Source organism: Aegilops tauschii, chromosome 5, assembly GCF_002575655.3.
Source record: "Aegilops tauschii subsp. strangulata cultivar AL8/78 chromosome 5, Aet v6.0, whole genome shotgun sequence".
Lineage (NCBI taxonomy): Eukaryota > Viridiplantae > Streptophyta > Magnoliopsida > Poales > Poaceae > Aegilops > Aegilops tauschii.
In genome coordinates this window covers 395,665,414-395,681,659 of record NC_053039.3, presented here as the reverse complement: position 1 = coordinate 395,681,659, position 16,246 = coordinate 395,665,414, and the positions used below count along the sequence as shown (strand labels likewise).

Sequence of the window (16,246 nt, the reverse complement as noted above, 5' to 3'; positions counted from 1 at the left end):
CAGAAAAGGAATATTGCATCAGCATGACGTCATTGTGACGTCAGCGGTCAACAGGACGGCTGACCAGGTCAAACTGACCAGTGGGTCCCACCTGTCATCCACAGTGGACTGGCAGTGGGTTATTTTAATTAAACATGGCTAATTAGCAGCTGGGCCCCACATGTCAGTGACTATTTAGCTTAACTAATTATTTTTAATTATAAAACATTTTATTTAGCTTAATTAAGCGGTGGGGCCCGCATGTCAGTGGCACTGGGCTGCCTAGTCAGCAGTTGACTGGGTCAACCCAGTCAACTGGGGCCCGTGGGGCCCACTGGCAGTGCCCAGGGGTGGGGCCCGGCCGGCCACGTCGGCAGGGCACCGGAAAGGGGCTCCGGCGTGCTCCAATGCGGCGGCGAGGCGTGGGTGAGCTTCGGGTTTCGCCCACAGGACATCCCCGGGGCTGTGGTTTGGCCCGTTCGAACGGCCAGTCCACACCGCGTCGAATGGAGGTGGTGGCATGGCCGGGGACGGCCGGGAACGTCGCCGGCGGCGAGTCGGGTGGTGGTGGGTTTCCGATGAGCGGCGAACAGGGGGCTGCGGGGCACGGCGAGAGCAGCAGACGCGCGCGTTGGGCCACTAGGAACCCCAGGAGCATGATGCGGCGCTCGGCCGCATGTGAAGGCGACCATGGCCACGGCGCCGAGCTCGTCGGCGGCGAGGTTCTTCGGGCGAGCTACGGGAACGGGGCTACGGGCGTCGGAAAAGCTCGGGAGAGAGAGGGGAAAGAAGCGCAGGCTCACAGTGCTCCTGCAGATGTGCTCAAGCGTGCTCGAGGAGGGCTCGGTGCGGCGGAATCGATGGCGAAGCTCCTCGGAGAAGAGGAGGAAGACGGCAACGTAGGGGATGATGCAGAGGCGCTCCTGCTCGGGTGATTCGTCGGGGAGGAAGAGGAGGTCGAGGCGGTCCTTCTTGGCGCGGAGGAGAGGCGAGGCGGTGTCGGGGACCGCGTGCGTTACGGCGGCAGGGCCACGGCAGCGCTCGGATGCGGTGGGGAATGGGAGAGGCGGAGAGGGAAAGCAGCAGCTCGCGGGGAAGGGGGGAAAAGATCTCTCGGAGGAGGCAAGGGGGTCGTCGCTGGCGTCTTTATCCTCCCCGCGGCGCCTGTAGCGGCGTGGCCGGCGAGGTGGTTCGGCGGCGACGCCCCTGTTGCGGTCTGAGACCGAGGAACAGGGCCGGGTGAAGAGAGACCGCTGCGAGGGGGCAACTGGGCTGGCTCGGTTGGGTTAGGTGGGTCGGCCCAGGTGGGTTCGGTCCAGGGAGGGGGTTGCTCTCTCTCTCTCCCCCTTTCTTTCTCCTTTTTTTGTTTTTCTTTTTCCAGCAGCTTTTGCATTTTTCTTTTAGCCACTAATGACTTTGCAAAATTATGCCACTGGCTAAAACAATTCCAAAGAATTATTTTGCATTGCCACAAAAAGATTGTGAGGCTTTGTGAAAAAGGTAGCAATTTTTATAAATTAAAAAGCCATTTAATCTATTGTTTTAGCCACTGCTTTAATTGGTTTAGGCCATTTAAACACCTTGCAAAAATGTTGGTCCACCACCAATATTAACAAATGATTATTTGCCACAAGATGAACATTTTAGATTTCATGTCTGACAAAAAGAATTTTTGACTTTAGATTGGATTTGAATTTGAATGGTGATTTGGATCAAGTGAAGATTAGCAACAATAACCTGATGACATGGCACCATTAACAGGTGATTACTGTAGCATGACACTGGGGGTGTTACATTTTTGGTGCCAATCTGAAAATTGGTCTTAAAGTTTTGTGCTTCTGTCGTGCTTTAACATGACACATCCGGTCTCTAGACTTCAAGTGGGTCAGCCTTCGGCTTCAACCTCTCTATCCCGAAGGTGGAGTGCGTTTCCAAGGCCAGTTTAGCGAACCAAACTCGAGCGGCTTTAGAGAGAAACTAGGCCATCTGGCGATTGACCACACACTCAAGTCGAGTAAGGAGTGGTAGAAAAATACTTTGCAACAACTTAGAAAAAGAACATTTATTATAAAACAGCTCATATAAATTTAAGAGCCCCCAGTTAACATGGGAAAGAAAGTGCTTTTAACAAACAATGTTTGTTGACAAACTAAGTTTTTAACGCAAATATAATGTTTGGTCGAACCGAAAAAGAATAAAAAAATTGAGCATGGAAGCGACTTAGCTGGTTAATGTGCTCGGTGTTGATGCGCAGCCTGAGCTTACGGCGGGACGAGGTCCCAGCCCCCAAGCCGGTCCCGAGGTGGCGGAGCGAAGAGCTTGGCACTCCGAAGTGGCGACATAGCACAACTAATGTGGCGAGGTGGAACTCCCAGTCCGACTGAGGCGACGGAGCAGGCTGACAGTATGACGCCTAAGTCCTCGGTGTGGGCTAATGAAGTGATGACAAAGCCCCGGTCCAGCCGAGGTGACGTGGTACGTCGGTACGCCAAGGTGACAGCACTGCCCAACCTGGATCATTTACCTATGCACAGAAAATAGTGCAAGCCGGAGATAATAACAATAATAATAAATTAAAAAAATTCGTTGCATAATTAATAATTTATGCAAAGTGAATAATAAAAGAAATATGGCTCGTGTGCCGAACACTCGATGAGGTAGAGCTCTCTCAACATGCCGAAGTCCCTGAGGCAATCGAACATGTCCGTATGGCAATTCGACCAACAAGGTGATCACACGAGGGACGCCGGCTTGCCGAAGTGACCGCATAACGCGGTCGAAGTCGATTACCTACACATGTAAAATAGTGCAGTCCAAAAAATAATAATATAAATATATAAAAATCCTCGCATAATTAATTTACGTGAATTTTTTTTAAAAGATGTGGCCTAGCGTCGAAGCCAATGTCGATGTGGGGCGTCGGCGTGACAAAGCCCGAATTCGCAGGGCGGTCCGAGTCCCCGATGCGACGTTCGCCAAACTGCAGACGGGAAACTGACCAAACCATCACGCAACCATCGTTAATGCGGCCATCATTTGAGAGACTTGTGTACAGATGATGAAACAAACCATAGTAATAGGACGTCATTAACTGCCACACGTGTGGCAGGAAGGGAGACGCACCACACGTCTCTAATGCAAACAGATTGCCACGTCATCGCATGCATGCATGTAGGAATCTTTTTGGATTTTCAGTTTTTAAAATGTTTTATCTCTTAAACGAAAAATCCGATTGAAGATCCGTTTTCACCATTAAATCTCTCGCGACGAGATCTTCAAAACTAGATCCCATGTTGATATGTTTTGATGATTTTTTGATTAAAAGTTGCCATGTCTATTGCATATGAATTGCCATGGTGTTTACACTGAAGTTGCCATGATATGTTTCAGCTATTTTCTTCTACATTTAAAAGTAAATTTTGACATTTATAAAACGGGGAATTAAGAAACTAGACTTGTCATGAACCATAAACTAAAATTGCCATGATACATGCACGTAAAATTGCCATGGTTCATACAAAAAATAATTTTCATGGTCAAAGTACTGGAGTTGCCATCATCAAAATACTAAAATTGCCATGCTCTACAAACTAAAATTGCCACATGGCAACTTTAGTTTAAGCCCTATGGCAACTGCAGTGTAAACATCATGGCAACTTCTGGGCAAAAAAAAATTTCGTCAAAACATATCAACATGGGGTCTAGTTTTGAAGATCTCGTCGAGACGGATTTAATGGTGAAAACAGATTTTTAGTTCGCTTTTTTATTTAGGAGATACAACATTTTTAAGCCGAAAACCAAAAAGATTCCTGCTGATGTCATCTATTCATACGTGGCAAAATGAGTGGTGATGGAGGCGTGTGGACGATGTGCAAACGCCCACACGTGTGGGTGTTAGCTTTTTCCTAGTAATAATTCCTCGGAAAAATAAACCCAAGCAAGCAGAAATTACTAGGGTTAATAGCACATGGTTTATTTGTTGTAGCAATCCGAAAAGACACATGTGGATGTTCACGGATTTGCTTCTGTTAGGCGGACGCAGAGCCTGTATGATGCCAGCGACTGACGAGATAGCAAACTTTTTGATCCTCGTGTGAGGTATTGAATTAAAAAGGGAAGAAACAAATCTCCCTGTGGTGTGCTGCCATCGAGCCGAGCTTTGATCAGTGCACTGCTTCGCACTATCTCTTCGGCTAGATCATGCGGGGGCCAGATTGAGTCCGGATCCGATGTATCGCCAAGCAGCGGACGCGTACTTAGGCCGTGTTGTGATCTGTATACATACAGCAGTATAAATCTAACAAAAAATATGATGGCACAAATAATTTGTGTTGTATGTAATTATTCGGAAGAATAGCACCTAATGTCTTGTGAGGCAATCAGCAGATGATGTAGTAATCAACATTAGATCCGAATCAAACAAGGTGGAGGAGGTCTAGCATCTCACGCAAGTGTTAGCAAATACTAGTATAATACTACTTTTAGTGCAAGGGTCAAATTAATCTAGTACGTGAAAAAGTGCACGGAAGACAGATGACAAGACAAAAGCGTAGGCTGCCTCCAGGCTTTGATTAAATAAACAAAAGGGAGAGGAAGGATTAACTCTCCCTGCGAGTTACCGTATGGCTGAATTCTTGTCGGCCCTAGTGTGTTGGTCTCCTGGGCTGGAACGCCGCCGGTCGGATCGCCACATATATTTTTATTGCGCTAACCTAGATCGAGGCCGCAAACTCCAGGCTCTTGTTTGCACGCTGGCACTTCTCAAATCCGAAGTACTGCCCGGTGGCGTACACGGCTGTCGCTGCTGAAATTTTCTCAATTCTGATCTGCCAAAACAAATAAAAGGCAATGACATGTACAAAATAAGTAAGAACTAGTTCCATGAAAAGATTCTCTTTGATCTCTACGCGAGGTAGTATTTTGGATTACTAGAATCCAACCACGTCCAGGACACTGTACTGCAAAACTAGTAGTCAATTGGATTAGTATACTAATACTCAATTACGTGAAGCAGTAAGATTTTAGGTCTATGCACTTTTTAGCAAAAGGTAACAGAGAACTGGCGGCCGAGCAGGAGATGAATTAAAAAAGGAAGGGAAACGGATCTCCCTGGTGTGTGCGTTCCATCAGGCTGATTTGATCGTCCGTTGTGCACAGTTGTCACGCGTGAGCACTACTAGTCCAGGGTGGCTCGTTGGCTAGGGCGCCGCCTCATGGATTTTTCCATTGCCTCCGTGCCCGTTTCTCTAACACCTCCACGGCGTGCTGACGCCGCAACAACAGAGATCGGATCTGCCGTATTATCAGACGTCGGATACTTTTGTATGATCTTGATTTGACTGCGAACAGGGTATGCCGAGGCAGTAGTCATAATTTACAATATAGTCTATACATAACACATGTAATTGTAAAAATATCACCTGATCATCCCATCGATCCGCGACGACCACCCAGCAGGCTCTCGATGAAAGCATCAATGTCGGTGTCAAATCCGGCATATCTCGTAGTAAGGGTCCTAAGCTAGGCGTCTTGAAACGATGGTAACATGGACTCAGGATTTACCCAGGTTCGGGCTCTCTCGAAGAGATAATACCCTACATCCTGCTTTTGATTGTATCCATATGGGGTTTAGTACAGAGTACATGTATCTACCACGAGATTGTTTTAATGAATATTAGATTATCTATTGACTAGCATGGCCTCGGTTTATATAATGCACTAGAGGCCTAGGGTTTGGAAGAGTCTTTATCTTGGGCGCCAAGTCTTGTGGAATATCCCTTGTATGCGGCATGGGTTGCCCGAACTGGCCCAATAGTGAACCGCCATGGGGGTCCTCGGCCCGACCCACTGTTCGGGAGACGACGTGGTGAGTACCCCTAGTTTAGGACACCGTCACTAGGCGCGACCCCCCGGGGAAGCCCGCCAAGCGCACATCTGAATTTTTGTTGCCATTGCTATTCTTCCCACTGTTTCTTTCATTAGTTGTTGTAGAAGGTCTGTTCCTTCTGGGTTCCTGTTTCGAAGAGGGGCTCGGAGGTGGATGCTGGGAATTACTCCCGTCCTCGAGGAGGAGTGTATTCCCCGCAGGGGCTGTGAGATCCGCCGCTAGGGTCGCTCCCCTCTTTCTATTGTTCTCAGCTTCTATCATCTCTGAGTCTAGGCCATCATCCTGCTCTGATCCACCTTGTTCATACCGGGGAGAGCCACGTCCGGGGCCACGTCCTCCTCTTCCCCGTCCTCTATTTCCTCCTTGTCCCCTTCCCGCTCCCGGGCCACGACCAGACCCGTGGAACCAGTCTGCATGTAGGTCCTTGAATACCAAGGCCGATGGAGGGTGAACCCCGTCGCCACACTCCTTGTGGAGGTGCCCTAAATAACCGTAGACTGCACACCAGTCGGGCAGCCGCTCGTATTTCACCAGAATGATCTCCCTCCTCTTTTTAATCACCAGTGAGACATCGTTCCTCAGAGGCTTGGTGACATCAATCTTAACCCTGACTCGGTAAAAGTTACCTTCACAGTCTGGAGATTTCTGCTCAGCGTAGATGAAATCACCTACTGTGCTTGCCAAAGATTTGATCAGATGGAAAAATAGGTCAGACAGATCGTGGATTTGAATCCACAACTCAATCTTTCAGCTCTATCGATGAGGGCCTTGTGAGTCCATCGTAAGGTTCAATCACCACAATCTTCCCTTTGAAAGTCCAGGGGCCTTCTTCCATCACCTGCTCCCAGTCACCTAGGCACGAAAATTGAAGGGTATACAGATTGTCATTGAGAGGCCCGAACTTCACCTCTTGAGCCAGATCCCAAGCCACCCTCATATTACGGTAGAACCAGTATTGGCTGAAAGTTTTGTCCGTGTGAACCCGGGCGATCGCCAGCCATCTCGCTACATCCTTTGGCAGATCGTCGTCCTCCACGACTATGTCTACCATGTCATCTTTTTTTTTCTCGAATACGCACGAGTGTGCGTACTATATTATATAGAAGGAATCGGGGTAAAGAGCCCGTCCACGTTAGCATTACAGATTACATATATACACTGCACACTAACTCTACTTCCACCCTCCACCTAGTCTCAAAAACTATCTACTCTCCGCTGCCCACTCCTCCACCTCTGCAAAGAAGGCGCCCATGTCTCCTCGTAGTATGCCCGCCTTCTTCCATACACGGCCCTCTCTTACGACTGCATGGATAATCCTGTTCTTTGAAGGTGTAGCTCCGTCGAAGACAATCGAGTTGCGGTGCTTCCATATTTGCCATAGCCCTAGGATGATGATTGCATTTGCATCCCTCCCGGCCTTTCCTCTTCCTCTCTTGTCTTGGCACCATGCACCGAGGCTTTCATTCACAGTAGGTATCCATTCCGGTCTGCGTAGGGGATGACAGATCGCGGTCCACACTTCCCGCGCGACGACACACTGGAGCAAAATGTGGTTTATGCTCTCCTCTTCTTGGCTGCACATTGGGCAGCAATCCTGATGATCGAGCCCTCGTCTTGCCAGCCGATTGGACGTCCAGCACCTATCCTAGATTGCCAGCCATGTGAAGAAGCGGCAGGGCGCCGGTGCTCTAGATTTCCAAGTGAATTCGGCCGTGGGGACGACCTGCCTGCCCCAGAATTTGGCTGCATAGGCAGTCCTCGCTGAATAGCATCTACTTGCTTCCCATGACCAAGTGATGGTATCATGTTGCGCTGGGTCAAGTTGAAGTTCTTGGATCATGTTCCATAGCTGTAGATATTCCCTTAGTGAGTCAGTTGATACCTCCGGGCTTTCTTGGGCGACCCAACCGTCATTCAGTAGGGCCTGGGCTACGGTGCATGTGTTCCTCGTTTTCTTCCTGACTCGGCCGTAGGTCAAGGGTGCAATCTCCACGATCCGGTGTCCTTCGAGCCATCTATCTTCCCAAAAGAGTGTTGTATTTCCGTCGCCGAGAACCCAGCGAGCAGCCGCGTTGAAGAGTTGTCTTGAAGCTTTTGGTACTGTGATGTCAAATTTTGCCCATGGTCGTGATGTGTCTGATCTCTGTAACCAAGGCCACCTGGCCTGCACAGCTTTGTTCATCCACCCTAGGTTGGGTATGCCTAATCCACCCGCCCATTTGGGGGCACACACAGCCTCCCAAGCGACTGCGCAGTTTCCGCCAGACGAGCTTGACTCAGCGCACCATAAGAAGCTGCGGCATATTCTGTTCATTGCTGAAATTGTCTTCTGTGGGAGGTCGAGCGCCATCATCGCGTGCAGCGGAATTGCACAGAGTACAGATTGAACAAGAAGCATTCTTCCACTCTTTGGCATCCTTGCTGCTTTCCATTTTGGCAATGCCGTTGCTAGTTGGTCCACAAGGCCTGATAGCTGTACATGTGACTGTTTTCTCAGGGTGAGCGGCAGACCAAGGTATTTGCATGGGAAGGCGCCTCTCGGGCATCCAAGTGCTCTCTCCACTGATTCCATGATCTCGTCAGAGCATCGTATAGGGTAGACCGCGCTCTTGGCAAGGTTGACGCGGAGGCCCGATGCCTCCCCAAACAGGGTAAGAATTGATGCACACATGTTCATATCCCGCTCATTGGGCTTGAGGAAGATCATTACCTCGTCGGCAAACATTGAGAGACGGTGGTGTAGCCCTGTTCTTGCAAGCGGCTGAAGCAGTCCCTTTGCAGTCGCAAGCTCGAACATGCGGTGCAAGGGTTCCATGGTAAGAATGAACAGCATTGGGGATAGTGGGGCACCTTGCCTCAAGCCCACGGTGTTGTAGATTGGCCGTCCCGGTGTACTGTTGACCATGATCCTTGTTGATGCACTTGCCAGCATTCCACAAATCCACGTGATCCAACGTCCCCCAAATCCAGCCTTGCGTAGCACTTCTAGGAGGAAGGGCCATTGCACTGAGTCGAATGCCTTTGATATGTCAAGCTTGAGCATAATGGCTGGGTCTCGTAGGGCGTGAAGCTTACGTGCCGTGCATTGGACGAGCATGAATTTGTCGTGAATGGATCGCCCTCGCACGAAGGCGCTCTGGTGCTTTCCCATAATGTCATCTTCTTTAAGTCCAAGTTCTTTCATCATCTTCTCCACATCGCTCATGCCCGAGCCCGAAGCTCCGGTCGAGCTACCCATCAGATCTCTTATCCGTGAAAGAGTGGTTCCACGGACGGGAGGACCCTAGCGAACCCCCTTCCAGCCGCAGTGCCGAGAGCGCCGGCGCCCCGGCCAAGCCTGTGGTAGGGGGGCAGGGGATCGGAGATCTCCACGAGGTACCAATGGCGCCGCCAGGAGGAGCAAAACCCTAACGAGAGTGGTACGAGTCAACGCAGCTACATGTGATGGAAGAAAGCGAGCTAGGTGCCTGCGTGTTTAGTTTCCTGGGTTGCACCTGGCTCACACCCACCGTGCAATTTCTGAATGTTTGGTATCCTGCGTGACGAATTGGGCCTAGCCCGACAGATGCAAAATGAGGCTCCCAGTCAGGCTGAGGGGAAATGCAAGTTTCGGCCGTTTCCCCAAGCCTGCAGCCGCGCAGCACCCGCGCGTGCCAAAGCAGCTACGGTCTCTCTCCCAATCGGCTCACACCCTCTCATTTGCGTTGCTCTCCTCGCTCCTCTCCTCTCTCGTGCAACACTGGATCTCGCTGCCTCGTCGCCTCTATGCACGTCGCCGACGCGCCTCCTCGCTGTTGCATAGTTGACCTCTCCTCCCCTCCTCTCCCATCTGTCCTCATCCATCTCGAATCCCCTCCATCCCCGTTTCTTTGCTGCTCGTGTTGCTTCTTCTGCAGATGCGGATGGGTGAGCGGATGGATCGGCAGCCTCCTTCGGCCATGGACGAGAATGAAGGCGAGGTGAGGATCAGAGATGTTCGCCGAGCGTTGCGTGTGGCTAGATACCAATGCTCCTCATCCCAACGCCCCATCTGGATTAGAGATATATAAGCTGAGATATGTCCCCAACCTCCTTTTCCCGTAAGGATTTGAGATGGTTTGACTATAGTATGGACTGATTGTGTGGATTGTAATGGAGTATCGACGCTCTTTTTCCATGTGAGCCAGATTGTGTGGAGTATCAATGCTTGTTTGTTAAACTGTAATACGCACTCTTATTGGACTTTTATTGTACTGGATAATTATTTGTGTGCACTCATGATTCTGGTTCATTGCTTTTGATAATATGTAGACATATGATTTTTTGAACTTCAACCATCTCTGCCATTTTGAAGATATGCGATTATATTTGACCCTATTTTTTTTACTTCAAGCAGCAAACATATTTGAGTTGGAGTTCTATCACCAAAACAATCTTCCAATTATTTTTACATACATGTACAAGCACCTTGAATCAATATATATGCAAACTATCAAACAACATTGGTTGTGTAGCATCTCTATCTAATACAACCCAAAATGCAATATACCAAAAAAATATGAGCTTAGCCTTCCCCATATCATGCAGCCAACTAAACACACTTCTCTACTCGTTCTTGCATCTGCTCAACCAGGTTAGGCTCAGCCAAGCTCCTTCATGCGATGCAAGCTAGAGCCCGCCTAGGGAACCAAATACACCCTATTAGTATGTGTTGTGAATTTGCCCCCATGAGAATTTAATCTTGTCTTAGATATTCAATTGTCTTTCTGATATAATATATGATAATATGATCATTACTATAATATTTTAGTATTTTGGGGACCTGATGTTGGTCTACCTTTTTGCCCGGCCTATGGATCGGCCTTGTCACCTTCCAAAGGCCGCCAGGAGTAGCGAGCCTGAAGGTCGTCATTGCGGTGGTGAGGTCGCCAATTACAACTCGCTCCGGGCTCCGGCAGCCGCTCCATGTCTTGAACACGCAAGTAAAACCCCAGTCGGAAATGGGGCCCCTTAACCCTAGCCTTTGTAGTAGGAAAAGGGAGCGCCTCACATGAGATGAGCATGGGAGGAGGGCAATTGGGGCGGTTAAAGACCATTTCACCTTGTGTGAGCCCAAGTGTTTTTATCTACTTTTCAAAATTTAAGAATAAACATGATTTCATAAATGTATTCATAAATGCTGCACCTCACCTGACTGATAATTGATCGTGTATCAACTGCTTTTGCGACCGTCAGATCCGAGTTTTATCCGACGCCACGCAGGGCAAATCTCTCCCACGCGCTGACTCATCAGGTTTTGCAACACAGGCTATGTTGCAAAGACCTGAAGCCCAATACAGGGTTTGTTACGGTCCGAGTAGGTGAGGCCGCTGTCAGGTTATCGACTAATTCGTCATCTTTTTCCACCTCAGTTCACCTCCGTCCGTCGTTGAATACGTCATCTTTCATCTGTGTCCGGCCACCCCGTGCCTACGAGACCACGCGAGGCCCTCCTTTGTTTCCCCCTCTTCTTTGATCGATCCCTACTCTAGCAACGTTGTCCCACTCGAAGTCTGAGCTCTTGGCTATGGCCTCCATGGCCACAAAGGCCAAGCACGGCCGGCCTTCCCTGACTCACGGCATCCCACATGACCTCGCACCCCACGATCGCACAACCAGTGCCACACCCCACGCCGCACTAGCCAGCGACTCCCGACTATAGCGAAGGGTGTGTTTGATTTTGTTTCTGCAACAGAGGTTATGTTTCAGGAAGGGAAAACAGTTTGGGGAGATTGCAACAAGCCTCCTTTTGCGTAGGCCAAGTGCAACACTACGTTTGTTGCAAAGGGGGCAACAATGAAGATTATTTTCTATGGCGCGACGTTACATGGTAGATCGGAGGTTCCGGCTGCGGCGACGGCCGGCTTTTCGACGTTGGCTCATTTGCAGGCGGACCATATTGGCCTTCGCCTTCTCCCTCGTCACACGTGTATTGCCTTAGCCGGAGGGTTGGTCCTCTCCCAGCCGTTGTCCACCATTTTGGGATAATCCCGCCACCAGCAGGGCCACAGAGTCATCCTTGCCTCCCATCGGTTGGTGGTGTGCCACCAGGCAACTCATCCTTTGCCCAGGAGGGGTAGGCGCGGGGAGGTGGCGGCCAGATCTGGCCGACCTACGGGGGGTCTCAGGGCCGCCCAGGGGTGGGAAAGGAGGGTCCTTTCTGGTCGTCTCTCTTTATTCATCATAGCTGCGTGTCTCGAGTTGGGTGGTGTCGGAGTCTTGGATGCTAGGGCGGCGGCCTTGGTGGTGGTAGCCACGGTGCTCATGGGTGGAGCTCGCGGCTCGGGTGTGGACTAGCTGCCATGGTCGTGCGGGCGGCATGGTGGTTAGTGTGCAATGGACAATGGCGGTGGTGTGGTGTGTGGTGTACTCCGTTTGGGAGATGCCGAGGGCTTGCCGGGGTGGAAATCTGGCCCTGCCGGGTCACCGCCGCCGCCGCCTTCGGTGTCTACCCTTCTTGAAGGCGTCCTCGTGACTCTTCTCTGTCTCCCTGTTGCTCCGGGGGAAACCCCGATCCCTGGATCGGGCGGCACCACAGTATCGTATCCTGTTTGAAGGCGTCGTCTTGGAGCTCCCTTTTCGTCATTCACGGTTTCTCTCGTAGATGTTTCTATCACCGTTGTATCTTGCCTTGCGTGTTGCGCCGTGGTACCGAGTGGGGTCTGTTGAGTTGTATGTTGATTGGTCATTGCTCCACCACTGCGCCCCACCATCGACGCCGAGCATCCGCCTCCGCTACCATCGGTGCCTGCATCCCGCCGAGCTCTGGGCTGACGCCGCCGCGTCGTCTGCGCCGCCGCCGAAGCTTCTCCAAACACCGTCACCAAAGCGCCTTTACGCGCCACCGCGGAAGCGCCTCCATGCACCACCACTACATCCCAATGCCGTCGTGGCCGGAACCCGCGCCCACCGTGGCCTCGCTCCGCCACAGGGAAGTGCCAAGGACCAGGGGCCTGGTGGGGCATCTAGCTGCCTCACTAGTCCCTGGTGCGAGCGCGTCCACACGGCTAGAGATTCCGCTGGCCTTCGAGTTGAGGTGAGGACGACCATGGACGACGGTGGTCATCGACGACGTCTTGCGTCATGGCGGCATCCAGGCTCCAAGCGATAGCGATAGCGGGTGTTCCTATTGATCAATTGTGCGTCGCGACCGTGCAGTCACTGTTGAATACATGTGGTGGTGGCCATCGGCTACCAGTCTTTCTTCCTAGAGTTCATGGAGTCTGACGATAGGAAGCGAGAAATACGATGAAGCAAGCACGCCCTCGTATATGGGAATATATCCGAATGTATTATTTATTGGTAATACCCGGTATTGCCCGATAAACTCTGAAACCCTTATGCTGAGGCGCTGACCTTGAAACGCTTCCAGTTCCTCTCGAAACTATTTTGAATATTAATAAAACAATTTCATAAATAAATCCTCGATACTCTCGTCTTACTAAGATTCAGCAAATCGTGATTACCTTAAACTGATGACCCTGTAGGTTCGGTAAAACATAAACATGAACGAAACTCCTTCGTTCAATGACCAATAGCGGAACCATGGACATCCATATGAATCCTTACGATTACAAGAATGACATTCGAGTGAACCTTTGGTTATCATGTGATTTCCCTTTGCTTCGTGATACTTTACAAAACCCGAGGCGAGATATATCGGTATTCTCTTGAGTCATACACATGCTCACTATACCGGTCTCCTCATTACCGGTTTTGTTCTTCTTTCTCGTTGACGTGTTCCAGCATCCCCGTGACATTGTTACCTATGTCTGGCCAGATGATAATGGACGCTGTCACAGCAGGAGGGCCTTAAGAATATATCTCCATTGTCGGAGGAGCAAATTCCACTCTCGAGTTATCTAGTCCCTTTTCAAAGTTTTCGATGCACCTGTAAGTTATCATTATGATCACCTAGTTACAGATGATGTTTGAGCAACCCCAAAGTGCATCGTACGGTAAGAAGTGACTATGATACTCTCCTGGTCTAACAACTAAAACACACGTTAACACTCTGTGTTATAACAATTGACATATGATGATATTATCTCAAAGTACAACAAACAAGTTTAGGTCGTTTCGATATGATCATTCTTCTAACGTCATACTCTCAATAATGTTTTGGGATTATCGTTACACTTAACAATATCGTAAGATCTCGACAACGTGATCACCAACAACACTTGAGCTAGTCTTAGAGGCGAGACTAGGAATCTTATTTTAACGTTTATCATTTCACACGTGCATATGAGTTTTCGACTGAATCGCATATTCCAGGATCATAACAGTTATAGCATAAAATAAAAACTCTTAATTATGAACAAAGAAATATATTAATACAATATTATTGCCTCTAGGGCATATTTCCAACAACACCTTTGAGCCTAGGCGAGGGAAGGGGTCCCCTTTGACGTTTGCGGAGGCAAGTGTCTAGGCATCTCTAGCCCCTGGTTTCAGTCTTGTGCTCGACTCCTTCAGGCGGTTTGCTGATCCTCGAGGCTTCATCCAAAGTCGTTTTAGGTGCCTTTGAGCAGAGGGCTTCTACTCAACTAGCTGTTCTATCTCTGTAATTCTCTGTTTGCTAGTTGTGTGTAGCTTTCTAAATTGTCCTAACAGCTCCCTTGTATGTTTGGTGGCCTAGTTCTTGTACTCCTGGCCGGTTGATGGCTTTATTAATTCAAAGTCAAGCTCTTCTTGAGCCTTCGTTCTAAAAAAGAACAAGCTATATAAGATATCTTACTTGAGGTAGAGCATTCATCATAAATGAGAGGGAAATAAATGCAGCACCATACAACTTACTCGGCTTAAACATCGACGTCAAGGAGAAGATGAACACAAATTGAAGTGAAAAAGGAACTTTCTATAGAGGTGATCTATGTCTGAGCTTGTTAAATTGAAGTGAAAAAGTAAAATTGAAGCTTCTTTATTCGGCGTTGCCGTCGTCGCTGCCGAAGCCAAGATGTCTAGCGACCCAAAGCCTAAGCTACTGAGGCCTAAAACCTAAAGCTACCTAATCCATACGTGTGGAACCCGACGACCCCCCTCACCACCGATGACAGAGACGTCGCCTCACACTGGAGAGGAAAACACTTCGCGGGGAAACAAAACTCAATCCCTACATTTTCCCCTTTTCTGTTGATTTCAAACTCTCGGCTTGTTCAAGAGCAGTGCCTTAAAAAACTAGGAAAAAGAGAAATAGAAAAAAGCTGCAATTTATATCCATAGAAAAGAAAATCCCTAAAAAGGAAAAGGATCGCGCTCAGGGTCATTTGTGCAAAAAAAGGAGAGGGGGGAGGGGGGAGTTCGCCGCGGCGGCGCAGAAGCGCAGTTCGCCGGCGACCTCGCCGCCACATCTGCCTGCGATGTCCCTCTTCCGGGTCGTGCCTGCGAATGCAGGTCCCTACGCCGTGGCGCCGCGGGCCACCGTCGTCCGCTTCATCACCTTGCGCTCGACCGTCGCGCGCCCCGGCCTCGCAGGTTACTCCGCCTTCCCCCTCCCCCTCTCCTCCTCCATCTGTCGAGGTCCATCCACCCTCCCCTCATAGTTCCCCTTCCTCTCTCGCTCACGCAGCAAGAGGGGTGCGGGTTACGCGTCGTCTCCCCTCGCGGTGTGCACCCGAGGCGCCGCCGCCTCCGCCCGACGTGCTGCCACCTCCGCTCGACGCCTCGCTGCCGCCACCGCCCGACGCCTCGCTGCCTCCACCGCCCGACGCCAAGGAATCGTCAAGATTGTTCACAGGGTTTGCGAAGGCGTGGGGCGAAGTGAAGAGGAATTGCTTGTACCTTTCTATCATGCTAGTCTGTATCGGGGTTGGCTATTTAGCCACAAAGGAAAACCCGCAAGCTGCTTCCTTAGTTACCATGTCGACAAGGTCGAGAAGCTGTACAAGTTGCTGTCTCGCTTGGTTCCTGTTTTCACTGCGATTCTTAAGTGTTTCAAGTGAGACGGAGGGCGAGATGTAGTACGTATGAGTTTTGTCAGGTTCACAGGTTGTTTCATGTTTGACCGAACTAGTTAGCGGGATAAACTTGAGATGCATTTCCTCTGGCTCCTCAAAAAGACAGTCCTTCAGAGATCTGTGAGTGTTTTCATGTGAAGGGAATATTAAAGAAGATTAGACTGCCTTGCTCGCATCTGGGTGCTCACGCACTGAAATTTGTTAAGCTTGTTCAGCTTCTGTGGTCCATTCATTAGTGGTAGCCATTTGTGCTCCCAAGCACAGTTTGTTGACTCTCTACTTGGTTTGGTGATGGTTGGCTGTTTAAATTTTGGTTCTAGATGGCTGATGCTTCGCGTGTGGCTGGGCGAAACGCCCTTGTATTTATTTTTCTGCCCAGCTGTTTTTTCCTTTCCCTCAGCCT

At 49.8% G+C, this 16,246-nt stretch overlaps 1 long non-coding RNA gene across 1 annotated transcript; it reads left to right on the top strand.

Moving 5' to 3' along the window:
- Positions 1-14,767: 14,767 nt before the first annotated feature.
- Positions 14,768-16,018, top strand: LOC109774719 (uncharacterized). The gene is made up of 2 exons (XR_012184990.1): positions 14,768-15,361; positions 15,456-16,018. It is a non-coding gene; the product is annotated as an uncharacterized lncRNA (long non-coding RNA).
- The last annotated feature ends 228 nt before the right edge of the window (positions 16,019-16,246 follow it).